Source organism: Manis pentadactyla, chromosome 2 (assembly GCF_030020395.1).
Source record: "Manis pentadactyla isolate mManPen7 chromosome 2, mManPen7.hap1, whole genome shotgun sequence".
Classification (NCBI taxonomy): Eukaryota; Metazoa; Chordata; class Mammalia; order Pholidota; family Manidae; genus Manis; species Manis pentadactyla.
The window spans coordinates 182,128,132-182,152,435 of NC_080020.1; the positions used below are offsets into that span (position 1 = coordinate 182,128,132).

Sequence of the window (24,304 nt, forward strand, 5' to 3'; positions counted from 1 at the left end):
CAATATTGGCTCCCGTCTGTGCCCATCAAAATCCTAGGCCACCCACCTGAAAGAGGAAAGAGGGGCTACTGTTAGTCAGAAGTTGCCAGTTAGATCTAACAGTAGGACATTTTACTTCACTCAAAAAATAACCAAACAGAGTTAACTGGTAAAAGATAATCAAATAATATCTGTGAGACAGACTACTAATGAATGAGTAGTCTAAAAAATGAATGGTGTTTCCAAATACTTGAGGAAGAGAAAGACTTCGTTCTTTCCTGTTGCCAACACCCTGTTAATGAATCAGGAAGTTTGCTGAAACAAGTTGTGAATTTAAATTATGACATATCTTTCAATTTGTTCATAGTATCATTTTTAAGTTATGTTTGAAGGTTATGTCTTACAACAGTAGCAATTATTTCAAATACCTAAGACACTTTAAAAAACAGGGTTGTCTCATATAACATAATTATCTAAAGCATTGATAAGCTAATCTTCTAAGTAGTTTTAAGTCTTCAGGTTCACAAGAATGCAGTTTAACCACAACGTGCATTATCTTATTCACGTTTATTGATAATTCCCCTTTAGGTTCTCCTTTTAAAGTTGTATAGAAGGCAGATCCTTAGTATGTTGTCTCCTCTTTCTCCTGTTCATCATGTTACCCAGAGGAGAGTGTTAGTGAAAAATAGTGATGCCCATGAAACTGTTATATCTCACCTGCAGACATGCACCCCACTTCCCCTATTATGGAGGCAAGGGAGTCATTTCCTTTAATAAGTAGGCCCAGAAATAACCATAAATAAACACCCTGTATTCTCTCAGGGTTTTTAATAAACATAGATTTTTATGTAATCATAACTTGGAAATTAAAAAAAAAACTAAGAAATAACATATCTCTGACTAAACTTACAAGATAAATATTATCCTGCATTTCTGTAGTGATGTATGTATAGTTACTTATGCTTATTGACTTTGAAATCCTTATAGAGAAGAACTGTGAAATAGAAAAGTATTCAGTTTAATCCTATTTTTAGTTTCTCTTTCAACCATATTAAAGATTCCCTGTTGTACATTCCATCAAATGTCTTTTGATGGTTTTCCAAACATCTCTGCCTCTAGTCCAGTTTATTAAATTTCTTGCCAGTGCCACCAATGGGAAGGAAAAGATAAAGAACTTCTGTTCCCTAACTTAGTCTCAGGAAATTTATTTTAAGCATTTTACACCTTAGCTACATATTAAAGAAAAGACCTTCTGGACTATTCTTTGGATGAGGCCTAAATAATTGGGTAATTATATGTCATTATGTGTAATATGATTAGAGAATAAAAATAACAGTGTTTTTCTCTCTAAAATGAAAAGGAAGAATATCATATTTAGAGAAAAATGTGCCATATTAATGTTAAGTTCTAGTACCATTTTTAATTGAACTCTTAAAAATATTAAAATATCAAATATTTAAATATTGACTATGTAAATTAATGCTTAATTACTTAAAATTAGATCTTTAAATATTAAATGTTGAAATATTGTTTTAAAACATCCAACTACTACCAAAATGCCCATAGTAAATAGCAGCAATACTCTGTTTCCCTACCTCCTCTTACTCCAACTCTACACCCTAGAGGCAACCATTTGCTTCTGATAGTTACCTCAGTTATATAACTTGATAGTCATTTCTAAATGCTTATATTGCTATTTCTTTGGTTATGGGGTTTTAGGCATTACATGTTTGACTTCCTATTATAATAGATAGATATGGACTTTGTTCATTTATACCCCCTTCTTTTCTCCAGTGTATTAGTCTCCTAAACTCTGTAGAGCTGTATTTTCCAACCTTTTCCTTGTCATGGCACAAAATGAAAATGACAATTTTGTATGGCTTCTGTGGGGTAAATGGAAGTTTTCACCCAGAATTTCCAGAATTTCCAGAATTTCCTGCCTGGACTTAGTCCATTTACATACCAATGGATGTTTACCACAGCAGAGTCTCTGGTAGATCCTGGGCAAGGGGTGGAGAGAAAATGGTCATTCTCTGCTCCCCTCCCTTCCTGATACCTAATTGGTCTGGTGCTCACCAGTCACCAAGGACCTGCTCATGGAGTTCCTGCAGGAAAGGGTGGTCTGGGGGAGCAGGAGCATGCACTGTGGCCGGAGGGCCTGGCTAGCAAACCTGAGCAAGCTGTAAGAAATAAAAACCTTTCTCCCAACCTGCCCTTTCCCTTGACTTATTTTGGTTTCACCAGATTCATAGTGAACTTGTCTCATGAGGGGAACCCCCTTATTTCTGGAGCTATATCATCCTAGGGAAATTAGAGGAAATTTAGGGACATCTAAATTGGACTTGGTAAAAAGTGAATTGCTTTTAAAATATACATAAAATCATGAAAATAGAAATAAATGTAATAAGGGAAATACTAAATACTGAATTTGTATAAAACTCTGAATAAAATATTTTGAAATTTTTGAATGAGAAATTAGAACTTGCCTGCATGAACAAAACCTTTTTAAATCAGGTTTTATGCTTGAAATAGCTGCATATAGTTTCATATCAAGACTTTCAAATGCTAATCACTTCAAATTCTTAATAGTCACTGTGGTAAGCTGAATGACAGCCCTCAAGAATACCCAGTTTTTAATTCTTGGGATATGTGAGTATGGTACAGGGACTTCAGAAATTTGACTAAATTAAAGATTCTCAGCTGGGGAGATTATCCTGGCATATTTGAGTGGGCCCTAAATGTAATCACAAGTGTCCTTATAAAATGTAGGTAGAGGGAGATTTGAAGACAGAGAGGGAAAAAGTGATGTGATGATGGAAGCAAGGGGAGAATGGGGATATGATTTGAGGCCATGTGCTGAGAAATGAAGACAGCCTCCAGAAGCTTTAAAAAGCAAGGAAATAATTTTCCCCCAGAGCCTCCAAAGGTAGCATGGCCCTGAAGACAACTTGATTTCAACCCAAAGAAACCTGTTTAGGACTTTGGGCCTCCAGAACTGTGAAAGAATAAATACATGTTATAAACTACCTAGTTTGTGGTAATTTGTTTCAGAGCCATTCAAGGGAAACATTGACACATAGGTAATTAAAAATTTTTTTAAAACCATTTTTTGCAACCATTCAAAATATAGTGGTTGATATAATATTCAAAGAACCTAACAGCTCTTCTTATTGACAAACACAATGATGAAATTGGTGTGATAAGGCAAAAAGATTTTGAATCCAACTAAATTTATATGTAGCAAGTATTTTAAAGTAATAATGAAGCTTTAATTTGTAAAATATACATATTGTTGGATCAGTTAGACCAAAACTATTTTGGATGCCATTAAAGGGCACAACAGTTGCAAACAACAAGAAGTATCTGATGACTGTAAAGTCAATTTCAGAGCCACCAGAGTTACACCATCCAGGAACTCCATGCTGGCTGTGATGTGCTGAGCACAGCCAAGAAGGTATTCTACCATCTGGATATCTACTTCAGCAGCCAGCTGCTAAGCATACTAATACTCACTTTGGATAAGAGACCTTGGAACTACTGGATGTATTTCATCATCCACTACACTTGCAGAGACTCTGCACCCTCTGGTAAAGGCTGCTAGAAGCTAGAGGAAACCAGCCCAAGGGATCTCAATTGCCTGCCCCAGGCTTGAAGGTGCAACATCATGCTTCACAGCTGTAAGCTCTTCAAGCACTGAATTAGAAAATTCTGGTTTATAGTACTCCTCCTACCACTATTTGGCAGCACACCAAGAAAATAAGAATTTGCAGCAGAATGCAGTCCTGGGAGAAAGAGACCATTCTCAGTTATCAGTGACTTTCAACCACAGTTTTACAGAGAAAACGTTAGAGATTGGAAAACCTTCTGAAGTTCTGACTTTGCATGGATCCATACAGTAACAAAACAGTTCAAATAATAAATTTATTGACAACTGTCTGGATTTGGAGCATCATAGACAGATTCAGAGACTTTAAGCTATTTGATACTGTCTCACCTGAGGGGGATTGCTCCTGGGCAAGTTCACTCTGGATTCGGTGACACCAAATAACAACAAAATGGTAAAAGGGTTTATACCAAGCTTTATTCTCACAGTGGCAGGTCAAGTGCTGGAATCACACCTGCTTCTGGCAAGTTCGCAATTCATCTCTGCTTCCCAGCAGAACACTGGGTGCAGCTCTTTATATAGTAACACTGACAATAATGGCTCATTGCCAGTGGGTGTGTAAGTACTAGCCTACACAGTAGGGCACAATTACATCATCAAGTAGATTGGGGTCAGGTTAGGATCCTGGCCATAGGAACTTCCATTTTCCCTGTAGATATGTAAACCTTTATAGCATGGAATGGAGACCAGACAAAACCGCAAATGGAGTAACAGGATAATGAAAGAAAAAAAGAATCCAGATAGACCAAAATTTTCCTTAAGCCATGTCTTGCCAGTGGGTTTCAGCCCAGGGCAAGTTCGCTATGGATTCAATGTGACCAAAGAAATTGACAGCAAAATGTTCTTTGGGGTGAAAGGGTTTATTACCCGGCTTGTTCTCCTGGCAGTAGGTCGAGCACTAGCATCTCTGCCTCCGCCCAGAATACTGGGCCGAGCTCTTTACATAGTGCAATAATAGCTTATTGCCTAAAGGTGTGGAAGTGGTAGCCTAGCAACAGGCCAGTTACATCATCAGGTGGTTTAAGTTCAGTGAGGATCCTGACCATAGGAACCCTAACTTCCCACACTCCACCCCTCCAGGATTCTCGCCTTACAATCTACATGCTTTGAATCTTCTGCAATGGTTTCTGTGTGAGAAAGCTGGAGCACTGTAACCAGATTCCACAATAGCAACAGAGGATAACAACAACTTAGAGATAATAAAAATTAAGATACAGCAAGATTTTGATATACGTAACAAAATTATAATAATCCTCAAGCCAGAGGAGGTTCCTCATAACAAAAAAATTTATAATAATTCTTAAGCCAGAGGAAGTTCCCAATCCTCAAAGACTTTAGGAGTGGTAAGACACATGTTTTAATGACACCAACTTAGGCAAATCTAGACCATCAGGTAGGATGCCTGCAAGAGAGTGGTCCTGTGATAGGACTGTAGCAGGAAGAGGGTCCCTTCCAGGTCTAGTATACCATACTTTCACTCCTTTCCCCGTGGGGGCTACTGAAGGGTCTATATATAGTGCTACTGGAGGTGCATGCACTGGCCATAATGATAAAACAAAACTCCCCAGTAAGATGCTCCTACCTGCTGGCCATTCAGGATATACTACTGTGACTTTTGGGGGCCACTCTGCTGTTATTCCAGGAATACACAGAGGCCAGCTTCCAGGCCTTGTCCCCAAGGTGCCAAGAGAGCCAGCCATTGTTGGTCCATGTGTCAAAAGGTCCAAGGCCATGTCCACTCAATGGAGTCTCCGGGATTCAGTGCAGTTGATGCTGGCAGCAAGATGTTATTCTGGTGGCTGAACCTCAGCTTCAGTGATTCTTCCTTGGTTTGTACTTGCAGTTGTATAGGGGAGGCAGCTGTATGTATTAACATGTCCATGGGGCTCAGGGCTCCATTTCAGGGTCTTGTTCAAATGCCATAGCATGGTCCATAAGCAGACTGACCATCCCCACAAACTATTGGTATCTGACTTAAGTCTGGATTTTAACAAGCCATAGTGCCTCTCTATCATGCCTGCTGAGGTAGGATTGTATGGCACATGAAACTCCCATTTGATTCCTAGCTGTTGCACCCATTCTTACAGTGTATGTCCAGTAAAATGGTTGCCCTCATCACTCTCAATTACCTGTGGTCAGCCATAGGCAGCAAAGAGATGCTCCAGGCCTCTTTTGGTTGTCTGCTGGTCTGTACAATGGGTAGGAAAAGCAACCAGAAGTTCAGTAGCTGTGTCCACACAAGTCATGGCATACCAATATCCTTGTGACACAGGTAGAGACTCAATATAGTCTATCTGTCACCTGACGAGGGGTATAGGCCCCTTAGGTATTGTCCCATGTTGCTGTGGAACTCGGTGTAAGTCCCTTTTGGAGCACATGACATACTCCTGTCGGGCTCTACTAACTTCTTCAAAGGTCAAAGGCAAGCCCCACCTATGGGCAAGAGCCCACATTGTTTTTTGCCCCGCATGCAACAAACGATGATGTAACCATTGGGCTACATCAGAGGTAGGCTTTCCTTCTAACCAGTGTATCTGGGCCAATTTATCTGCTTCATCATTTCCTGGGGATGACAGTGGCAAATGACCTGTCACATGGTATACTGTAATTATTTTAGTCTGGCCACAGCCTATAAGTCTTGCCACAATTCTTGCCCCCAGAGGGGTTGGCAACCAACCAGCCAGTTGGCATGGTACCAGATTGGTAGCCACAGGGTCAAACCCCGATAGACAGCCCAGCTGTCAGTGCAGACAACTATAGGGGAGGGCTCCTGGCTAATCACAAGCCACACAGCCCGCAACTCTGCCCATTGGCTGCTCTTCCCCTCACCGTCTTCCATCCATATTGTCTCAGTCTTAGGATGGAAAGCTATTGCCCTCCATTTTGGGGGCTGCCCATGGCTGGAGCCATCTGTGTACCATGCATCTTCGGGTATAGGGGCTCTTCCCTCCTGATAGGGACTCTACTACTAATGGTTCAGAAGCAAGTTCTTCCTTCTTTTCACTAGAATATGTCACTGACCCCAATAAGAGTTGGAGTTCTTCATTCAAGGGGCTACTAGAGATGGCACTATGCTGCTGTAGGCAAGCACCCCACTTGGCTAGTGTGGGTGTTTGTGCCACACCACTCCTTGGCTTTTGGGTCCAGTCTCATACCCACCCAAAGATAGGATAGGTGGTTGTTACCATTATCGGTGCCATTCCAGTGATGGGTTGTAGCCAGCAAGGAGCAAGGTGTGATACATGGCAGCCAGTTGTTTTTCTATCAAAGTGTATCATACTTCTGCCCCTTTCCAGAGTTGTGACCAGAATCCAACAGGTTGGCGAGTTCATTTAAGCCACTTCCAGCGACCCCAGCCATAACCATCTTCAGTCACATGAACATCCAGCTCACAGGGCCTTGATGGGTCTATCACACTCAATTCCTACATGGCCTTGACTGCCTGTTTTGCTGTAGTAAAGGCAGATGCACATGTCTCATCCCAGTTCCACCTGATGCCCTTTCATACCAACTGGTATAAGGGTTTCAAAATTTGTGCCAGGTGCAGGATAAACACTCTCCAGTGACCTAGAAGACCCAGAAACTCCTGTAGCAATGCTACAGTTGTAGGGGTAGGAAAGGCCTGGACTTTATCTATAACTGCTCTGGTATAACTTCGGTCTTACCCGACCAGACGATCCCCAAGAATTTGACAGACAAACCAGGTCCCTGAACCTTGGTACTGTTCACAGTCCATCCTTTTTCCTGTAAATGTTGCAGCAGTCTAGGTGCTGTACCTTCTAGATCTGAAGGAGAATTGGACATGAGCATGCATCATCAATATAATAGTACAGCCACACCATTGGTGGTTTCTCCCATGTAGCTAAGTCCTGGGCTACAAGTCCATGACAGATGGTGGGGCTGTGGAGGTATCCCTGTGGAAGGATGGTGAAAGTCCATTGCTGTCCTTCCCACGTGAAGGCAAACTGTTCCTGACTTTCCTGCTCAATGTCAATGGAAAAGAAGGCAGTAGCAAGATCTACCACATAATGATATGTTCCTAGTTCATAACTGAGGGTATCCATCACGCCTGCAATAGAGGGGACAGCAGCATGCAAAGAGGGTATGACTTTATTCAGTTCTCTGTATTCCACAGTCATACATCAGGAGCCATCTGGTTTTTTTACTGGCCACACTGGGGAATTGAAAGGACTATGGGTGGTCTTTATAATACCCACCTTTTCCAGCTCCTGGAGAGTTTCTCCAATATCTTTATGCCCTCCAGGCAGTGTGTATTGTTTGGTATTAGTCACCCACCGAAGCACAGGCAAAACTATGGGCAGGTACCTAGCATGTCCCCTCAGAACTGCCTTCACACATACTCTCAGTCTGAACTCACCTGCAGTGGTCTGCAACCATAGACTCTGCAGGATATCAATCCCCAAAATATACTCAGGGATAGAAGATATATACACAGTATACTCTTTTGGGGGTAGGCGCCCTATTCCCAAAGGGATTTGGGATTTTTTCACCCTGATAGCCTTCCCCCCGTATCCATCTATGATGGTGGGGGTCCCAGGGAACCGCTCAGGATTACCATGAATCAGTGAACATTCAGCCTCAGTGTCCACCAGAGCCAGTACACGTATGTTCACTGGGGACCAGTGGATAGTTATTTCAACATGTGGCCTCCGGTCTCCCCCTGGTCCCTCAGGGAAGATACCTTGACCTTCCCCTCAGTCAAACCGTGTTCCCCAATCACCTTCCTGTGTGGGCTAAAGTGAGGTTGGCTCGTTCTCCAGCAGGAAGTCCTGCAAACACACAGGCCAGACTCGTGACTCTGTCTCTGACCTCTGCCTCTTTCATTTTATTGGCTGGAACTGCTGCTCTGGTTTCAGCTGTTGCCATATCTCTAGTAAGATCCTATTTGACTTCCCATCTAATTTCCTTCCATCTGCTTCTGCCCATATTAAATCAACCCACATCTGGGTCCTCATAACCTTCATGGGGCCCTGTAAATCCTTCTTGTGAGTAACAGGTCTTCTTTCTTTCCAGATTCTCATTGCTTCAGCCTCTCCTAAGTCTGCTACTGTACGTGTCACCTTGCTGTGGGATGCCCTAAGTGAGGGGAAAGAATGGCCACTAGAGACCCAAAGAGGGATGTAGGAGCTATTTGAAGTACAATATTTCTCATCCCAGTAGTCCAGGGCGATAATTCTCTGGAGTATAGATGGCATTTCTTATGCCTAGCTCTTGTAATACCTGCTGGAGTTCAGCATATGTCTGCCATCTAACAGGAGAGGATGGCAGATCACCCGGATTGGGCCACACAGCACGAAGTGCAACCATAAACCAATCGAGGAGGGAGTGACTCCCTGGGGTCTGATGTGCATTTTGTGATCACTGCCTCAAGGCCAGCTGTACTATCAGGGAAGCCAGCTTTCCCATCGCTGATCCTGACAGAACAATTCCATCCACCCCTAAGTCCCACAGACATGGGAGCCAAGCTGATATTGACTCCGAGGGTTTCTGCCTAAACCAGGAGCCCAAATCCACCTGCTCAGCCTGAGTATAGGGGTGGACCATAGAGTGCTCCACGACCTGGGGAGGGGCTGCTCCTCTCCTGGGGGAACTTTCAGCTGCTGGGTCTTTATTTTCTTTACAACCACTAGGCATGCTTTCAATATATTAGGGGCCAGTGCCTTCAGCACCACCCCTTCATCCTTCTCCAGCTCCTCCATTTCTGGGGCTGATGGCACCTTTCTCTCTCCTGCCCCAAGTGCCTCCTCTGCTACAACCTTTACCTTTTCTACTGTGCCTCACAGCAACGCTACCTCAGTCTTCAGAAGGTCTCTTACCGTCACCTCAGTGCTTTGCAGCTGATGTTCTCGACCACCTCCACCTGTGCTCCCCTCAGTTGTTCCTCTTTTTCCTTGATGGCCTCTTCCTCCTTCAGAACACCTGGAAGTGCTGCCATCTTGTCCAGTAAGTAATTGTTTACCTCTCCAATGGCACCTTGCTACCGGCATTCTCGTGCCACCTCCTCTTGCATTAATGCCATTTCCTTCTTCAGGGAATCCATAGAAGTTTGTAGTTCACTTTCTCATGCTTCCATTTCTTGGGTCTCTTCTGTAGACCTCTTCTGTGAGAAGCAGCCAACCCACAGTCCCCACTGCCTCACAAGCACTCTGTTTCTCAAAAGACCTACTTACTATACCAAGGGCCACCCCTACTGCCTCAGGTGTCACCTCCACTTTCCTCCAGTCCTGGGGTGGGGCCCAGTCCTCTAGGAGGCAAGCCAGCTCAGACCACATACTCATTGGGGGACAATCCACTGTCTCCCCATTCACAGGGGCAGCCAGCCGAAGCACCCATCCCATAAGGGCAGCCTGTCTTTTTCCATGGTCAACAATGAACCCTGCCAACTTTCGCCAATTGTCTTGCCAATTGGTTTCAGCGCTGGGCAAGGTCGCTATGGATTCAATGTGACCAAAGAAATTGACAGCAGGGAAAGATTCAGTTTTTACCAACTTTTGTAAAGAAAAATTTTGCTTGCTTGTTGGATTTTTAAGAATGGATAAAAATACACCAAAATGTTAATCGTTACCTCTGGATAGTGAGATCATGGATGAAATTAATTTTCTTCTTTTTGATTATTTTTATATACTGCTTCTATTACGAACAATTCTTATTGGTGAAATAAAAATAGAAATCATGTTTACTCTCCAACAACAAAGAAAACCCATATTCCAGCACCAACATTAATCAACTTAGTCCCTCACTAATGAATATGGAAAATCAAGAATCAACAGATACCTGAGGAAAACCAAATGCACCAAAGAAAGGTACAATGATAAACAAAAAAGAAAACCAAAATATAAAGGACTTGAAGATTAATTCAGAGAATTAATAATATATAAAACAAGAATGAACTCTATAAAAGGGACAGAGTACAAGAATAAAAAATGGAATTGCCAAAATTTAACCATTTGACAAAGGTAGGAAAGGTAAAGTCCAAGAAATTCCTGGCACATAGAGGTAGAGACAAAAAGATACACAATAGGAGAGAAAAGTTATGACATGTGGCATATCAATCCAGAGATTTCAGCATCCATCTAAGTCTATTTCATTAAATTGTGTCACAAACATAAAACTTCTCTTTTTCTAAATGTTTTCTTTAATCGTGCCCTGTCAAATTGCCCTTTCCTGCCTCTTGACAGTACCTTAGCCAGATTCCATAGTTTTCTGGTTACTTTTACCTTTTAAGACTCTATCAGTTCAGTTTAAAATTCTAATTTCATGTCCCATTTAAATATTTTCTCCCCATTCCCCCCTCACTTCAGCTCAGACTTTACCTTTGAGTCCAAGAGCCTACAGTGGAGTAGGAAATATGGTATGCATTTCCCTAGTCTTCCCTCTCCTTCTGGTGGTAGCTCCTCCGGATTTGGGAGACTGGAAGGAAAAATCAGGCAGAATGATAAATATCTCTTTAGTTCACTGGGTTTGCAATTATAGTTCTATGTAGATTGTTACTGCTTTACTTCTATTTTTTTTTAATAACCACATTGTTTTTACTGTGAAAACTTCATAAAAGTTTATATCAATGATACCTTAATATAAATAAATAAATGTGTCTGTATGTTCATGTATAAATAGAATTTTTTCTAGGTGGAGGCATTATACTCTGATCTTATCTTTGACATGCTTCTATGTGGCAGAGATGAAATGTTAGCTTTCTAATGCAGTGTTTATATGATTTGTGGGGGCCAGAAGGAGGGTGCTTACAAGGCCATCCAGCTGTACCATTCCCTGACCTGGGAGATGTGGTGCAAACTTTTTTCATCTTACCTCAGCTCTTACAACTAGCAATACAACCCACAAAACCTTGATGTCTTAGATGAAACATTAGCAAAATGGCTTAAGCTCTGCTACCTTCCTGGGGTCATTTGGCTAATGAAAAATTCCTACTTCTTGCCCCACCAAGTGGTCTGAGTACACACTCTCTGCTTCCTATTTTCCACCCTGCCATCTCTTTCATTTCTCCTTTTCCCGTTTAAAACTGGTACTTAGCAGAGAAACAAGTAGACTATGGAAAAAATACTAACAGTTGAGGTTGATGTTTGTCTTCCCCTCTCTTGAGAGGTGATTTGCAGTTCATATTTTGCCTGGTTTGGGAGGTTCCTGCCTCTCCTGTACCCCATGGAAGAAGAGGTCCTCTGTTTTTTTTCAGGGGTGCTCAACATATTTTTTAACATTTATTTATTTTTTATTTTGGTATCATTAATTTACAATCACATTAGCAACATTGTGGTTACTACATTCCCCCCATTATCAAATCCCCACCACATAATCCATTGGTCACTGTCCATCACTGTACTAAGGTGCTATAGAGTTACTACTTGTCTTCTCTGTGTTATACTGCCTTCCCCATGTGCCTCCCACCCCATATTATGTGTGCTAATCATAACGCCCCTTATTCCCCTTATCCCTTCTTTCCCACCCACCTCCTCAGTTCTTTTCCCTTTGGTAACTTAGTCCATTCTTGGGTTCTGTTGGTCTCCTGCTATTTTGTTCCTTCAGTTTTTGCTTTGTTATACTCCACATGAGTGAAATCATTTGGTACTTGTCTTTCTCTGCCTGGCTTATTTCACTGAACATAATACCCTTTAGTTCCATCCATGTTGTTGCAAATGATAGGATTTGTTTTCTTCTTATGGCTAAATAATATTCCATGGTGTATATGTACCACTACTTCTTTATCCATTCATTTACTGATGGACACAAGTTGCTACCATCTCTTGGCTATTGTAAATACTACTATGATAAACGTAGGGGAGCATAGGTCTTTTTGAAACTGGGATCCTGAATTCTTAGGGTAAATTCCTAGGAGTGGGATTCCTGGGTCAAATGATATTTCTATTCTTAGTTTTTTGAGGAACCTCCATACTGCTCTCCAAAAGGTTGAACAAGTTTACATTCCCACCAGCAGTGTAGGAGGGTTCCCCTTTGTCCGCATCCTCACCAGCATTTCTTGTTTCTTGTCTTTTGGATGTTGGCCATCCTAAGTGGTGTGAGGTGACATCTCATTTTGGTTTTAATTTGCATTTCCCTGATAATTAGTGATGCAGAGCATCTTTTCATGTACCTGTTGGCCATCTGAATTTCTTCTTTGGAGAAGTGTCTATTCAGATCCTCCTCGCATTTCTTAATTGGGTTATTTGCTTTTTGAGTGTTGAGGCATATGAGTTCTTTATGTATTTTGTATGTTAACCCCGTATCAGATATGTCATTTACAAATATATTCTCCCATACTGTAGGATGCCTTTTTGTTCTACTGATGGTGTCCTTTGCTATACAGAAGCTTTTTAGTTTGATGTAGTCCCATGTGTTCATTTTTGCTTTTGTTTCCCTTGCCCAAAGAGATGTGTACAGGAAAAAGTTGCTCATGTTTATATTCAAGAGATTTTTTTCCCCTATGTTTTCTTCTAAGAGTTTTATGGTTTCATGACTTATATTCAGGTTTCTGATCCATTTCAAGTTTACTTTTGTGTAAGGAGTTAGACAATAATCCAGTTTCATTCTCTTATATGTAGCTGTCCAGTTTTGCCAACACCAGTTGTTGAAGAGGCTGTCATTTCCCCATTGTATATCCATGGCTCCTTTATTGTATATTAATTGGCCATAGATGTGTGGGTTTATGTCTGGGCTCTCTATTCTGTTCCATTGATCTATGGGCCTGTTCTTGTGCCAGTACCAAATTGTTCTGACTACTGTGGCTTTGTAGTAGAGCTTGAAGTTGGGGAGCATAATCCCCCAGCTTTGTTCTTCTTTCTCAGGATTGCTTTGGCTATTCGTGATCTTTTGTGGTTCCATATGAATTTTAGAACTATTTGTTCTAGTTCATTGAAAAATGCTGTTGGTATTTTAGTAGGGATTGCATTGAATCTGTAGATTGCTTTAGGCAGGATGGCCATTTTGAAAATATTAATTCTTCCTATCCATGAGCAGGGGATAGATTTTCATTTATTTGTGTCCTAAATTTTTTTCATCAGTGTCTTTTGGTTTTCAGAGTACAGGTCTTTCACCCCCTTGGTTAGGTTTATTCCTAGGTATTTTGTTCTTTTGATGCAATTATAAATGGCATTTTTTCCCCCTGATTTTTCTTTCTGCTAGTTGTTAAATAGGGACGAAACAGATTTTTGTATATTAATTTTGCATAATGGAACTTTGTTGAATTCAATTATTAGTTTTATTAGTTTTTTGGTGGAATTTTTAGGGCTTTCTATATATAGTAGCATGTCTTCTGCAAATGGTGACAATTTTACTTCTTCTTTACCAATTTGGATGCCTTTTATCTCTTTTTAATCTCTGATTACCATGGTTAGGACACTTCCAGTACTATGTCAAATAAAAGTAGTGAGAGTGGGCATCCTTTTCTTCTTCCTGATCTTACAGGAAAAACTTTCAACTTTTTGCCATTGGGTATGATATTATTGTGGGTATGTTATATTTGGCCTTTATTATGTTGAGGTATGTTCCTTCTACATCCATTTTGTTGAGAGTCTTTATCATGAATGGATGTTGAATTTTGTCAAATGCTTTTTCAGCATCTATTGAGGTGATCATATAGCTTTTATCCTTCCTTTTGTTTATGTGGTGTATCACTATGCTTGATTTACAAATAGTGTACTGTCTTTACATCCCTGGAATAAATCCTACCTAGTTGTGATGGTTGACCCTTTTGATGTATTTTGAATTTGGTTTACTAATATGTTGTTTAGGATTTTTGAAGCTATGTTCACAAGGAATGTTGGTATATAATATTCTTTTTTATGCTGTCTTTCTTTGGTTTTGGTATTAGAGTGATGCTGGCCTCATAGAATGAGTTTGAAGTGTTCCCTCCTCTTTTACATTTTGTAAAATGTAAAAGGTTTTAGCTCTCCTTTAAATGTTTGGCAGAATTCAGCTGTGAAGCCATCTGGCTTCAGACTTTTGTTTGTTGGGAGTTTTTTCAATACCAATTCAATTTTGTTACTGGTAATTGGTCTGTTCAGATTTTCTATTTCCTGAGTCAATCCTGGCAGGTTGTATTTTTCTAACAATTTGTTCATTTCTTCCAATTTGTCCAATTCACTGACAGAATGTTTCATAGAATTCTTTAATGATTCATTGTATTTCTGTGGTGTCAGTGCTCATTATTCCTTTTTTGTTTATAATTTTGTTTATTTGTTTCCTCTCTGTTTTTTTCTTGATAAGGCTGGCTAGGGGCCTGTCCATTTTGTTTCTCTTCTCAAATAAGCAGCTCTTGGTTCCATGGATTTTTTCTATTGTTTTATTCTTCTGTATTTTATTTTTCTGCCCTGATCTTTATTATGTTCCTCCTTGTAACTTTGGGTTTCATAGTTCTTCTTTTTCTAATTTCTTTAGTTGTGAGTTTAGACTGTTTGGAATTTTTCTTGTTTCTTGAGGTAGGTCTGTATTGTTATGTACTTCCTGCTTAGAACCACTTTAGCAGCATCCTATGTATTTTGGATTGTTGAATTTTGTTTTCTTTGTATCTATGTATTTCTTGATTTTTTCTTTGATTTGTTCATCCATCCATTGATTATTTAGAAGCATGTTGTTTAGCCTCCATGTGTTAGTGGGTTTTTTGTTTTCTTCATGTAACTGATGTCTAGTTTTTATATCATTGTGATCTGAAAAGATGCTTGATATAACTTCAATCTTTTTGAATTTATTGAGGTTTTTTTTGTGTTCTAGTATGTGACCTATTCTGGAGAATGTTACCTATGCACTTGAGAAAAATGTGTACCTGCTGCTTTTGGGTGGAGTGTCTGTAGATGTCTGAGCTAATGTGTTATTCAGTGCCTCTGTTTCTTTCTTTATTTTTTGTCTGGTTGATCTGTGTATTGATGTGAGTGGTAGTTAAAGTCTCCTAAAATGAATGTTTTGCAATCTGTTTCCTCCTTTAATTGTGTTTCATATACTTATAATGGTCATATCCTCATTCTGGACTGACCCCTTTATCATTATATAATGTCCTTCTTAGTCTCTCATTATTTTCTTCGTTCTGAAGTCTTTTTGGTCCATTGTAAGTGCTGTTACTGCTGCTGTTTTCTCCCTATTATTTGCTTGACATACATTTTTCCATCCCTTCACTTTTCAGTCTGTGTGTGTTTTTAGCTCTGAAGTGAGTCTCTTTTAGGCAGCACATAGATGGGTCTTGTTTCTTTATCCATTCTGCCACCCTATGTCTTTTGATTGGTGCATTCAGTCCATTTACATTGCTAGGTATGTACTATTGACAGTTTATTAATTGTTTTCTGATTGTTTTTGTAGTTCTTCTCCATTCCTTTCTTCCTCTCTTATACTGTTGTTACCTGATGTTTTTCTTTAAGTTTGGATTGCTTTTTAAGAAAATTTTTGTGTGTACCTATTATAGGCTTTAGTTTTATGGTTACCATAAAGTTCATAGCTAGTTTCTTAAATATATAGTAGTCTGTATTTAGTTGATGGTTGCTATATTTCAAACATAATCTAAAAATACTTCTTTTTATTCTTCTTCCTCCTCTACACCTTATGTATTAGATGTCATAATCTACATTATTGTGTATCCCTTGACTTATTTTGTATATAGTTGATTTTACTCCTTTTTTTACACTTCATACTTGCTTGGGGAGTAATTGGTCTACTACCTTTACAGTAGGGTTATTTTCACTGATGAAAAATATTGAGGCTTATGAACAGTTCTGTCTACAGAAATCCCCCTTAACATATCCTTTAAGGCTGGTTTAGACGTCGTGAACTTTTTAAACTGTCATTTATCTGGGAAACTTTTAATCTTTACCTCAATTCTGAATGATAACCTTGTTGGGTAGAGGATTTTTGGCTGCAGGTTCTTCCTTTTCAATACATTAAACATTTCATACCACTCCCTTCTGGCATGTGAAGTTTCTGCTGAAAAATCTGCTGATAGACTTACGAAGTTTCCTTATAGGTAACTGTTTGCCTCTCTCTTGCTTCTTTTAAGATTCTCTCTTTAGCTTTAATCTTTGCCACTTTAATTACTGTGTCTTGGTTTTGTGTTCCTGGGTTTTTTTTTGTTAGGGGTTTTCTGTAGTTCCAAGACCTGGGTGTGCATACCCTTCCTCTGCTTGGGGAAGTTTTTATTATTTCTTTAAAGAGGCTTTTTACTCCTTTGTATCTTCTCCTCTGGTACTCCTGTTATGCAAATATTGTTTTGTTTGGAGTTTCCACACAGCAATCTTAGCATCTCTTGATTTTAAAGAACCTTTTTCGCCCCACCGACGCAGTTCACGTGTCGGCGGCGGCCAGGCGGCGGCGGCTGCTGTCGCTTTGTAGACCTCTTGTGGCCCGGCCGGGGACTCCGAACCTCAATAACGAGGTTGTGAAGATGAGAAAAGAAGTAAAGAGAATCCGAGGTTTGGTTATCCGAAAATTTGTCAGGAGTGTGAGCAGACTGAAGTCAGAAAAGGGTACTGAAGATGCACTGTTAAAAAACCAGAGATGGGCACGATTGCTTGAAGAAATCCATGCCATGAAGACTGAAGTGCATGGATCTTCCAGTGCAGCTCTGTTTCTGTCTGCCTCTCAACCCAAGAGTTCAAGTGGCTCGGACCTCCAGTACTATGTTGAATTAAAGTGGTGAGCATGAGCATCCCTGTCTTGTTCCTGATTTTTGAGGAAATTTTTTCAGCTTTTCACCATTGAGCATGTTAGCTGTGGGTTTGTTGTATATGGCCTTTATTATATTGAGGTATGTTCCCTCTATACCCATTTTATTAGCTAAACCTCCAGATTCCTACAATTATGTATGTGTTTGCCAAACACTTCCCTGTGAGGTATTCGTAAGTAGAATTCTAGATTTAAAAAAGTATTGTGTAAGAAAAACGTGTCATAAAAAGATTGAAAGCTTGTCATTTGCTACTGCATGGATGGATCTAGACGATATCATGTAAGTATAGGAACTCAGACAGCTGAAGACAAATACCATATGATTTTACTTATATGTGGAAGCAAAAAAAGCAAATGCACAAAAAAAGACATAGAGCCAAAAACACAGAGAACAGACTGAAGTTGCCATAGGGGAAGGTGAAGGTGGGATGGGTGAAATAGGTGAAGGGGATAAAAAATTAATGAGAATGTTATCTTGATCAAGGTGATGGTTACATGAATGTATACACATGTACATATTCATCAGACTGTACACTAAGATTTTGCATTTTCTTCCATGTTCCTCAATATAAAGTGAATGTGCTCAAAACTCACTATCACACATTAACAATATTTACAAAAGTGAAATGTCAGTGATAAAAACAAACTTATCTCTTATGACTATGATTCACATGACTAAAATGTATAATCTATGGCATGTTAATGTTACATATTCCTGTAATCAAGTTGTTTGATAAAATATCATTGAGGAGGATAAGTAGTTCAAAATTGAGTGTTAATATGCAATAAGTCATCATTAATGGGAGTCTTTATTTCTTAACAGATTTGTGTAGATGTGGTAAAAGTGCAAATAGAAAATATACCTTAAATGAATCTTGTCAGAGAATGATATAAGTATTCCATGGGAATAGAGGCACTGTGACTGAAGCCTGCTATTAATCTGAATATTAATTTGTGTGGTTTTATTTTCATTCTAGCATGACTATACTTCTTTGATGCACTATCTATAAAAATAAAGTTTTTTTAAAAACCCACATTCCTATTTTTAAAAACTATTATTTCTTAAGATGTTTACTCATGGTTTTTTTTTTTTAGGTTTCCACTTATTTTCTAAATTGTAATTTGATGTCTGATCACATATTTTCTTTGAGTCAGGCTTGCTTATAGATATCTTATATGTTGCTACATTTTTTTTACTACTGCAGTTTTTATCTTGTATTATGTAAAATATTGTTAAAATAAGCATAACACAATATGTCAACTTTTATTCTTCTTCGGCATTGTTCTATGAATACCTAAGTTCCACATTATTGTTAAAGAAATGTAAGATGTAGAGCTGTAGATATGATGTCTTTTTTTTCTCAAGCTTATTTCTGGGAGTAGATAATTACATCTCCCAATATTTATATTGATTATTATATAATATGTCCTTGGAAATATTTCTTAAATTAAAAGGAAATGGATGTTTGTTTATCCAAAAAAAAAAAAGAACCTTTTTCCTCTGTACCTCAGCTTCATTTTCCTGTTCTCTAATTTCCATCTTACGTCTTTACTTACAGCAATCTATTATTCATTCCTTCTATTGTATTTTTCATTACAGTTATTATATTCTTCATCTCTGAGTGGCTCTTTTAAATCTTGTATCTCTGTTGAATTTCTCACTGATATCATCAATTATTTTCTCCAGGTTAGTGAGCACCTTTATGACTGTTACTTTGAAATCTTCATCAAGAAGATTTGTAATCTTCATTTTTATTTAGCCCTTTTTCTCATGTCTTGTCCAGTTGTTTTGTTTGGAACATGTTCTTCTGTCTCCTCATTTTGTCTGGGTTTCTGTTTTCCTTCTTTTGAATTAGATAGATCAGCTATGCCTCCTGGACTAGAAAGTAAAGGCTTTATGAAGAAGCAGTCCTGTGGTTCCCAGAAGCTCAAGACTCTTTGCTCACCAGTGCCTGGTTCTCCTTTGCAGTGTTGCTGTCAGTGGGTTGTAGGCAAGGTTGCCTTTCTGCCTAACTGTGGGCAGTGGCTGATCTCTGTCAGCAGAGACTGACAGCTCACTTCTGTGCTATTTGTGTGCATTGAGGCACTTCTGGGATTTGTTCTGAGAGGGAACACCCTCTGCCTGCCAGTCAGCAAAGGTGGCTGCTGTCAGTCAGGTGGCTGGATGAGACAGTTGTGCTATGAAGTACCACTGAGACTGAACTGCCAGTGTGGGGGATGGTGAGATTAGAGCTAGCTCCTGCAGGCACTACTCCAGTTGAACTGGAGGAGGGCTGGAAAAGCAGAAAAAGTGTCCTTTTCATCTGCCAGGCTGCAAAATCTGACCACTTCTGGACTAGGCTGGCTGGGTGGGGCAGATGCACTTGGAGGTGCTCCTTGAGGCTGAGCTTCCAGTAAGGAAACTGGAGCATTTGGAGCTGGCTTCTCTCAGTGCCTGACCAGTTTGGCTGAAGGAGGGCTGGGGAAGCATTGTCCACCTGCTCTTTCTCCTCTGGAGAGAGCTCCCTCCATCACCCACCCCTCTAGCACACTTCCTGCTACTGGAAAATCTTTGAAACTGCCACCTATGTGTTGGATCTCAGTGGAACCAATGTAGTGTGGTTGCCTTCCACAAGTGACAGAAGTCTCAGCCTCCCAGAATGCTCCAGCTCTCCCTGGTTTCCAGCCCCATTAATTACCAAAGCCCAATGCAATATGGACTCATGTTCCCAGAGGTGATATCCAGTGCCAGGTGCACACGATTCCTGAGTGATTAGCCTTTCACTGCTCCATTTCTCTTTCTCCCATTTGTAGGCTAAGATGGGGGAAGGGCTTGGGTCCTTATCAATTGCTGCTCTGCTATTTTAACCTTTGCAATGTGGTCTTCTCTTTTTCACCAAATGCAGATGGTCTGTTCTACAGTCTTCAGGCCATTTTCAGGGTTAGTTGTATGTTGTATTTGTTCCCTTGGTTTTGTATATTGGAGGAGGTTTTTGCCTTGCCTTCCTACTCTGCCATCTTTTCCCAAGATCCTCTGAGGCATCTTTTCTGACTACATTTTATGAAACTAGAAATCAACTACAGGAAGAAAATTAGAAAAATTACAAATATGTGGAGATTAAACAACTGCTACTGAACAACCAGTGGGTCAATGAGGAAAGCAAGAAGAAATCATAAAGTACATGGAGATAAATGAAAATGAGACTCTAACAGTCCAAAATCTATGGGTTGGAGCAAAAGCAGTTTTAAGAGGAAAGTTAATAGTGATAAGTATTCTTCAATACAAGCTCAAGAAATGAGAAAAATCTTGAATAATCCAACTCTACACCTAAAGGAACTAGAAAAAGAAAAAATGAATCCCAATGTTAATACAAGTAAGGAAATATTAAAGATCAAAGCAGAAATAAATGAAACAGGGATTAAAAAAACAATAGAAAAGATCAGTGAAACTAAGAGCTAGTTATATGAAATGATAAAACTGACAAACCTTTAGCTAGACTCACCAAGAAAAGAGAGATGACTCTAATAAATAAAAATCAGAAATGAAAGAGAAGTTAAAACTGACACCACAGAAATACAAAGGGTCATAAAGACTACTAAAAACAATTATATGCCACCAATTTGGACAATCTAGGAGAAATTTATGAATTCCTGGAAACACACAATCTTTGAAGACCAAGTCATGAATAAATAGAAAATCTTAATAGACTGATTACTAGCAAGGAGACAGATTTACTAATTAACAACCTTCTAACAAACAAAAGTCCAGGACCATATAATTTCACAGGTGAATTCAACCAAGCATTCAAAGATTTAATACCTATTCTTTTCAAACTCTTCCAGAAAACTGAAGAGGAAGGAATGCTTCCAAATTTTTTTTGAGGCCAGAATTACCCTGATAACAAAGCCAGAAAGGACAGTACCAAAAAAAATTACAGATAAATATCCCTGATAAACATAGATGCAAAAATTCTCAACAAAGTACTAGCAAGCTAAATTCAACAATACATTAAAAAACTCATATATCATGATTAAGTAGGATTTATTCCAGGGATACAGGGATAGTTCAATATCCACAGATAAATCAACATGATACCCCACATTAACAAAATGAAGGATAAAAATCATATGATCAGTAGATACAAAAAAAAACATCTGACAAACATTAACATCCTTTCATGAGAAAAGTCTTGACAAACTGGTTATAGAGGGAACTTACCTCAGTATAAGAAAGGCCATATATGGCAAACCCAAGCTAATATACTCAATGGTGATAAGTTGAAAGCTTTTCTACTAAAAACAGGAAAAAGATAAGGATACCCATCTCACCATTTTTATTCAACAGTATTCAATAGTATTGTAAGTCCTAGCCACAGCAATTAGGCAAGAAGAAGAAATAAAAGGCATCCAGATTGGAAAGGAAGAAGTAAAGTTGTCACTACTTACAGATAACATGAGTCCACCAAAAAACTGTTAGAACTAATAAACAAATTCAGTAAAATTGCAGGATACAAATCAGTATACTAAAGTATGTTTCATTTCTATGCACCAATAACAAACTCTCAGCAAGAGAAATTAAGAAAACAATCCCATTTACACTTGCATCAAAAAGAATAAAATACTTAGGAGTATATTTGAGAGAGATGAAAGACAAGGAGGTGAGAGACCTATGCACTGAAAATTATAAGACATTAATAAAAGAAATTGAAGAAGACACAAACAAGTGGAAAGATATTCTGTACTCATGTTTGGGAGAGTTAACATTGCTAAAATGTCCATACTACTCAAAGCAACATACAGATCAGTGCAATCCCTATCAAAATCCCAATGGTATTTCCCACAGAACTAGAGTAAATAATTCTAAAATTTGTATGGAACCACATAAGACCCCAAATAGCCAAAGCAGTCTTGAGAAAAAAGAACAAAACCTGAGATGTCTTGCTTCTTGGTTTCAAACTGTACTAGAAGGCTATAGTAATCAATCAGATATTGGCATAAAAACAGACATGTAGATCAATGGACTAGAATAGACAGCCCAGGAATAAACCCATGCATATATGGTCAATTAATTTATGACAAAGGAGGCAAGAATATTCTTAGGCAATACAATGGGCAAAAACAGTCTGTTTAATAAATGGTGTAGGAAAACTGGACAGCTACATGCAGAAGAGTGAAATGAGACCACTATCTTATATCACACACAAAATTAAACTCAAAATGGATTAAAAGGTTTGAATTTAAGATCTGAAACTATAAAATTCCTGGAAGAAAACATAGGTGATAAGCAACTTGGCATTGGTGTTAATAATGTTTTTTGGATCTAACTCCAAAGTCAAGGGAAACAAAAACAAAAATAATCAAATGGTACCACGTCAATCTAAAAAGCACAGTGAACAGAATGAAAAGGCAACCTACAGAATAGAAGAAGTTATTTACAAATCACAAGTTTGATAAGGAGTTAATATTCAAAATATGTAAAGAAACACAACTCAACAACAACAATGAAACCCTTTTAAAAAATGGACTGAGGATCTGAATAGACATTTTTCCAAAGAAGACATGCAAATGGTACAAACAGACACATGAAAAGGTTTTCAGCATCACTAATTATCAGGGAAATGCAAATCAAAACTACAAGGAAGTATCACCGCACACTTGTTAGAATGGCTTATTATCAGAAAGTCAAGAAATAAGTTTTGGAGAGGATGTTGAGAAGAAGGAACCTGATATATTGTTGGTGGGAAGGTAAATAGGTGCAGTCACTATGGAGAACAGTGTGGAGATTCCTGGAAAAATTAAAATAGAACTACTTTATGATCCAGGTATTCTACTTCTGAATATTTATCCAAACAATATGAAAACACTTATTCAAAAGGATATGTGCCCCTCTGCGTTCATTGCAGCATTATTTACAGTAGCCAAGATATAGAAACAACCTAAGTGTCCATCGATAGATCAATGCATAAAGTGATATGGTATGCATATGCAATGGAATACTACTCAGCCATAAAAAGAAGGAAATCTTGCCATTTGTGACAACATGAATGGATCTTTGAGGGTATTATAAGAGTATAAGTCAGACAGAGAAAGACAAATACTATATGATTTCATTTATATGTAGAATCTGAAAAACAAAAAAACAAAACAAAAACAGACTCACAGATTCAGAGAACAAGTTGGTGGATGCCAGAGAGGAAGAGGGTTGGGGGGCAGATGAAGATGCTCAGTTGTATGTTGATAGATGGTAGTGAGGCTTTTGGAAGTGATCACTTTGTAATATATACAAATATCAAATTATAATGTTCGCATATCTGAAACATATAATATTATACGCCAATTTTACTTCAATTAGAAAAGGGGGGAAAATAAAAGCAATACATTTTAAGTGAAGAAGTGTTCATTGTTTAAGAAAAAAATTGATTTTTTTTTAGGTTTTCTAATGAATGTTTTTTGTGCCATCTTTAAAAAGATTTAATCAAATTTGGTCATTTTTTTTTCAGATTGTGAGATAGGTTAATGATGACAAAAGCAGATCTGACTGAATAATTTTCACTATGACTCATTTTGGGAACTTATGTGAAATAAAAGTTATAAATTAATATTTGATCTCTTGAATCTGTGAGTGATGTATTTTTACAATAAAGTGAAATCCAAGTTTAGTGTGTGCAAACTGAAACTTAGAAAGTTTTAAGATAAATTTCCAAAGCTGATTTTATTATGAAGATTCTACAAACTTGTATTTCTTTGAGTTACGTAATATGTAAGTAGCATATTTCCCAGTACTTTGTTAGCATTTCCTATGACTATTTATAGTGTAAAATTATCTTAACCACTTTTGTGTGCTATATAAATTATCTTTTATATGTAGCTATTTATATTGTTCCCCATATTTTTCCCTTTAAAATCTAATTGATTGATTCACAAACCCCAAAATCTCTTCTACTTCCTTTAATAAAATAATTAATTGTTCCACAGTATATCCCAACAATCATACTCCTTCTTCCCCCA

The 24,304-nt window shown here is 38.6% G+C and overlaps 1 long non-coding RNA gene across 3 annotated transcripts in view; it reads left to right on the forward strand.

Annotated features, from left to right (window-relative positions):
- Positions 1-24,304, forward strand: part of LOC118915032 (uncharacterized) — a 138,654-nt gene that overhangs the window by 7,568 nt on the left and 106,782 nt on the right. The window lies entirely within an intron of this gene.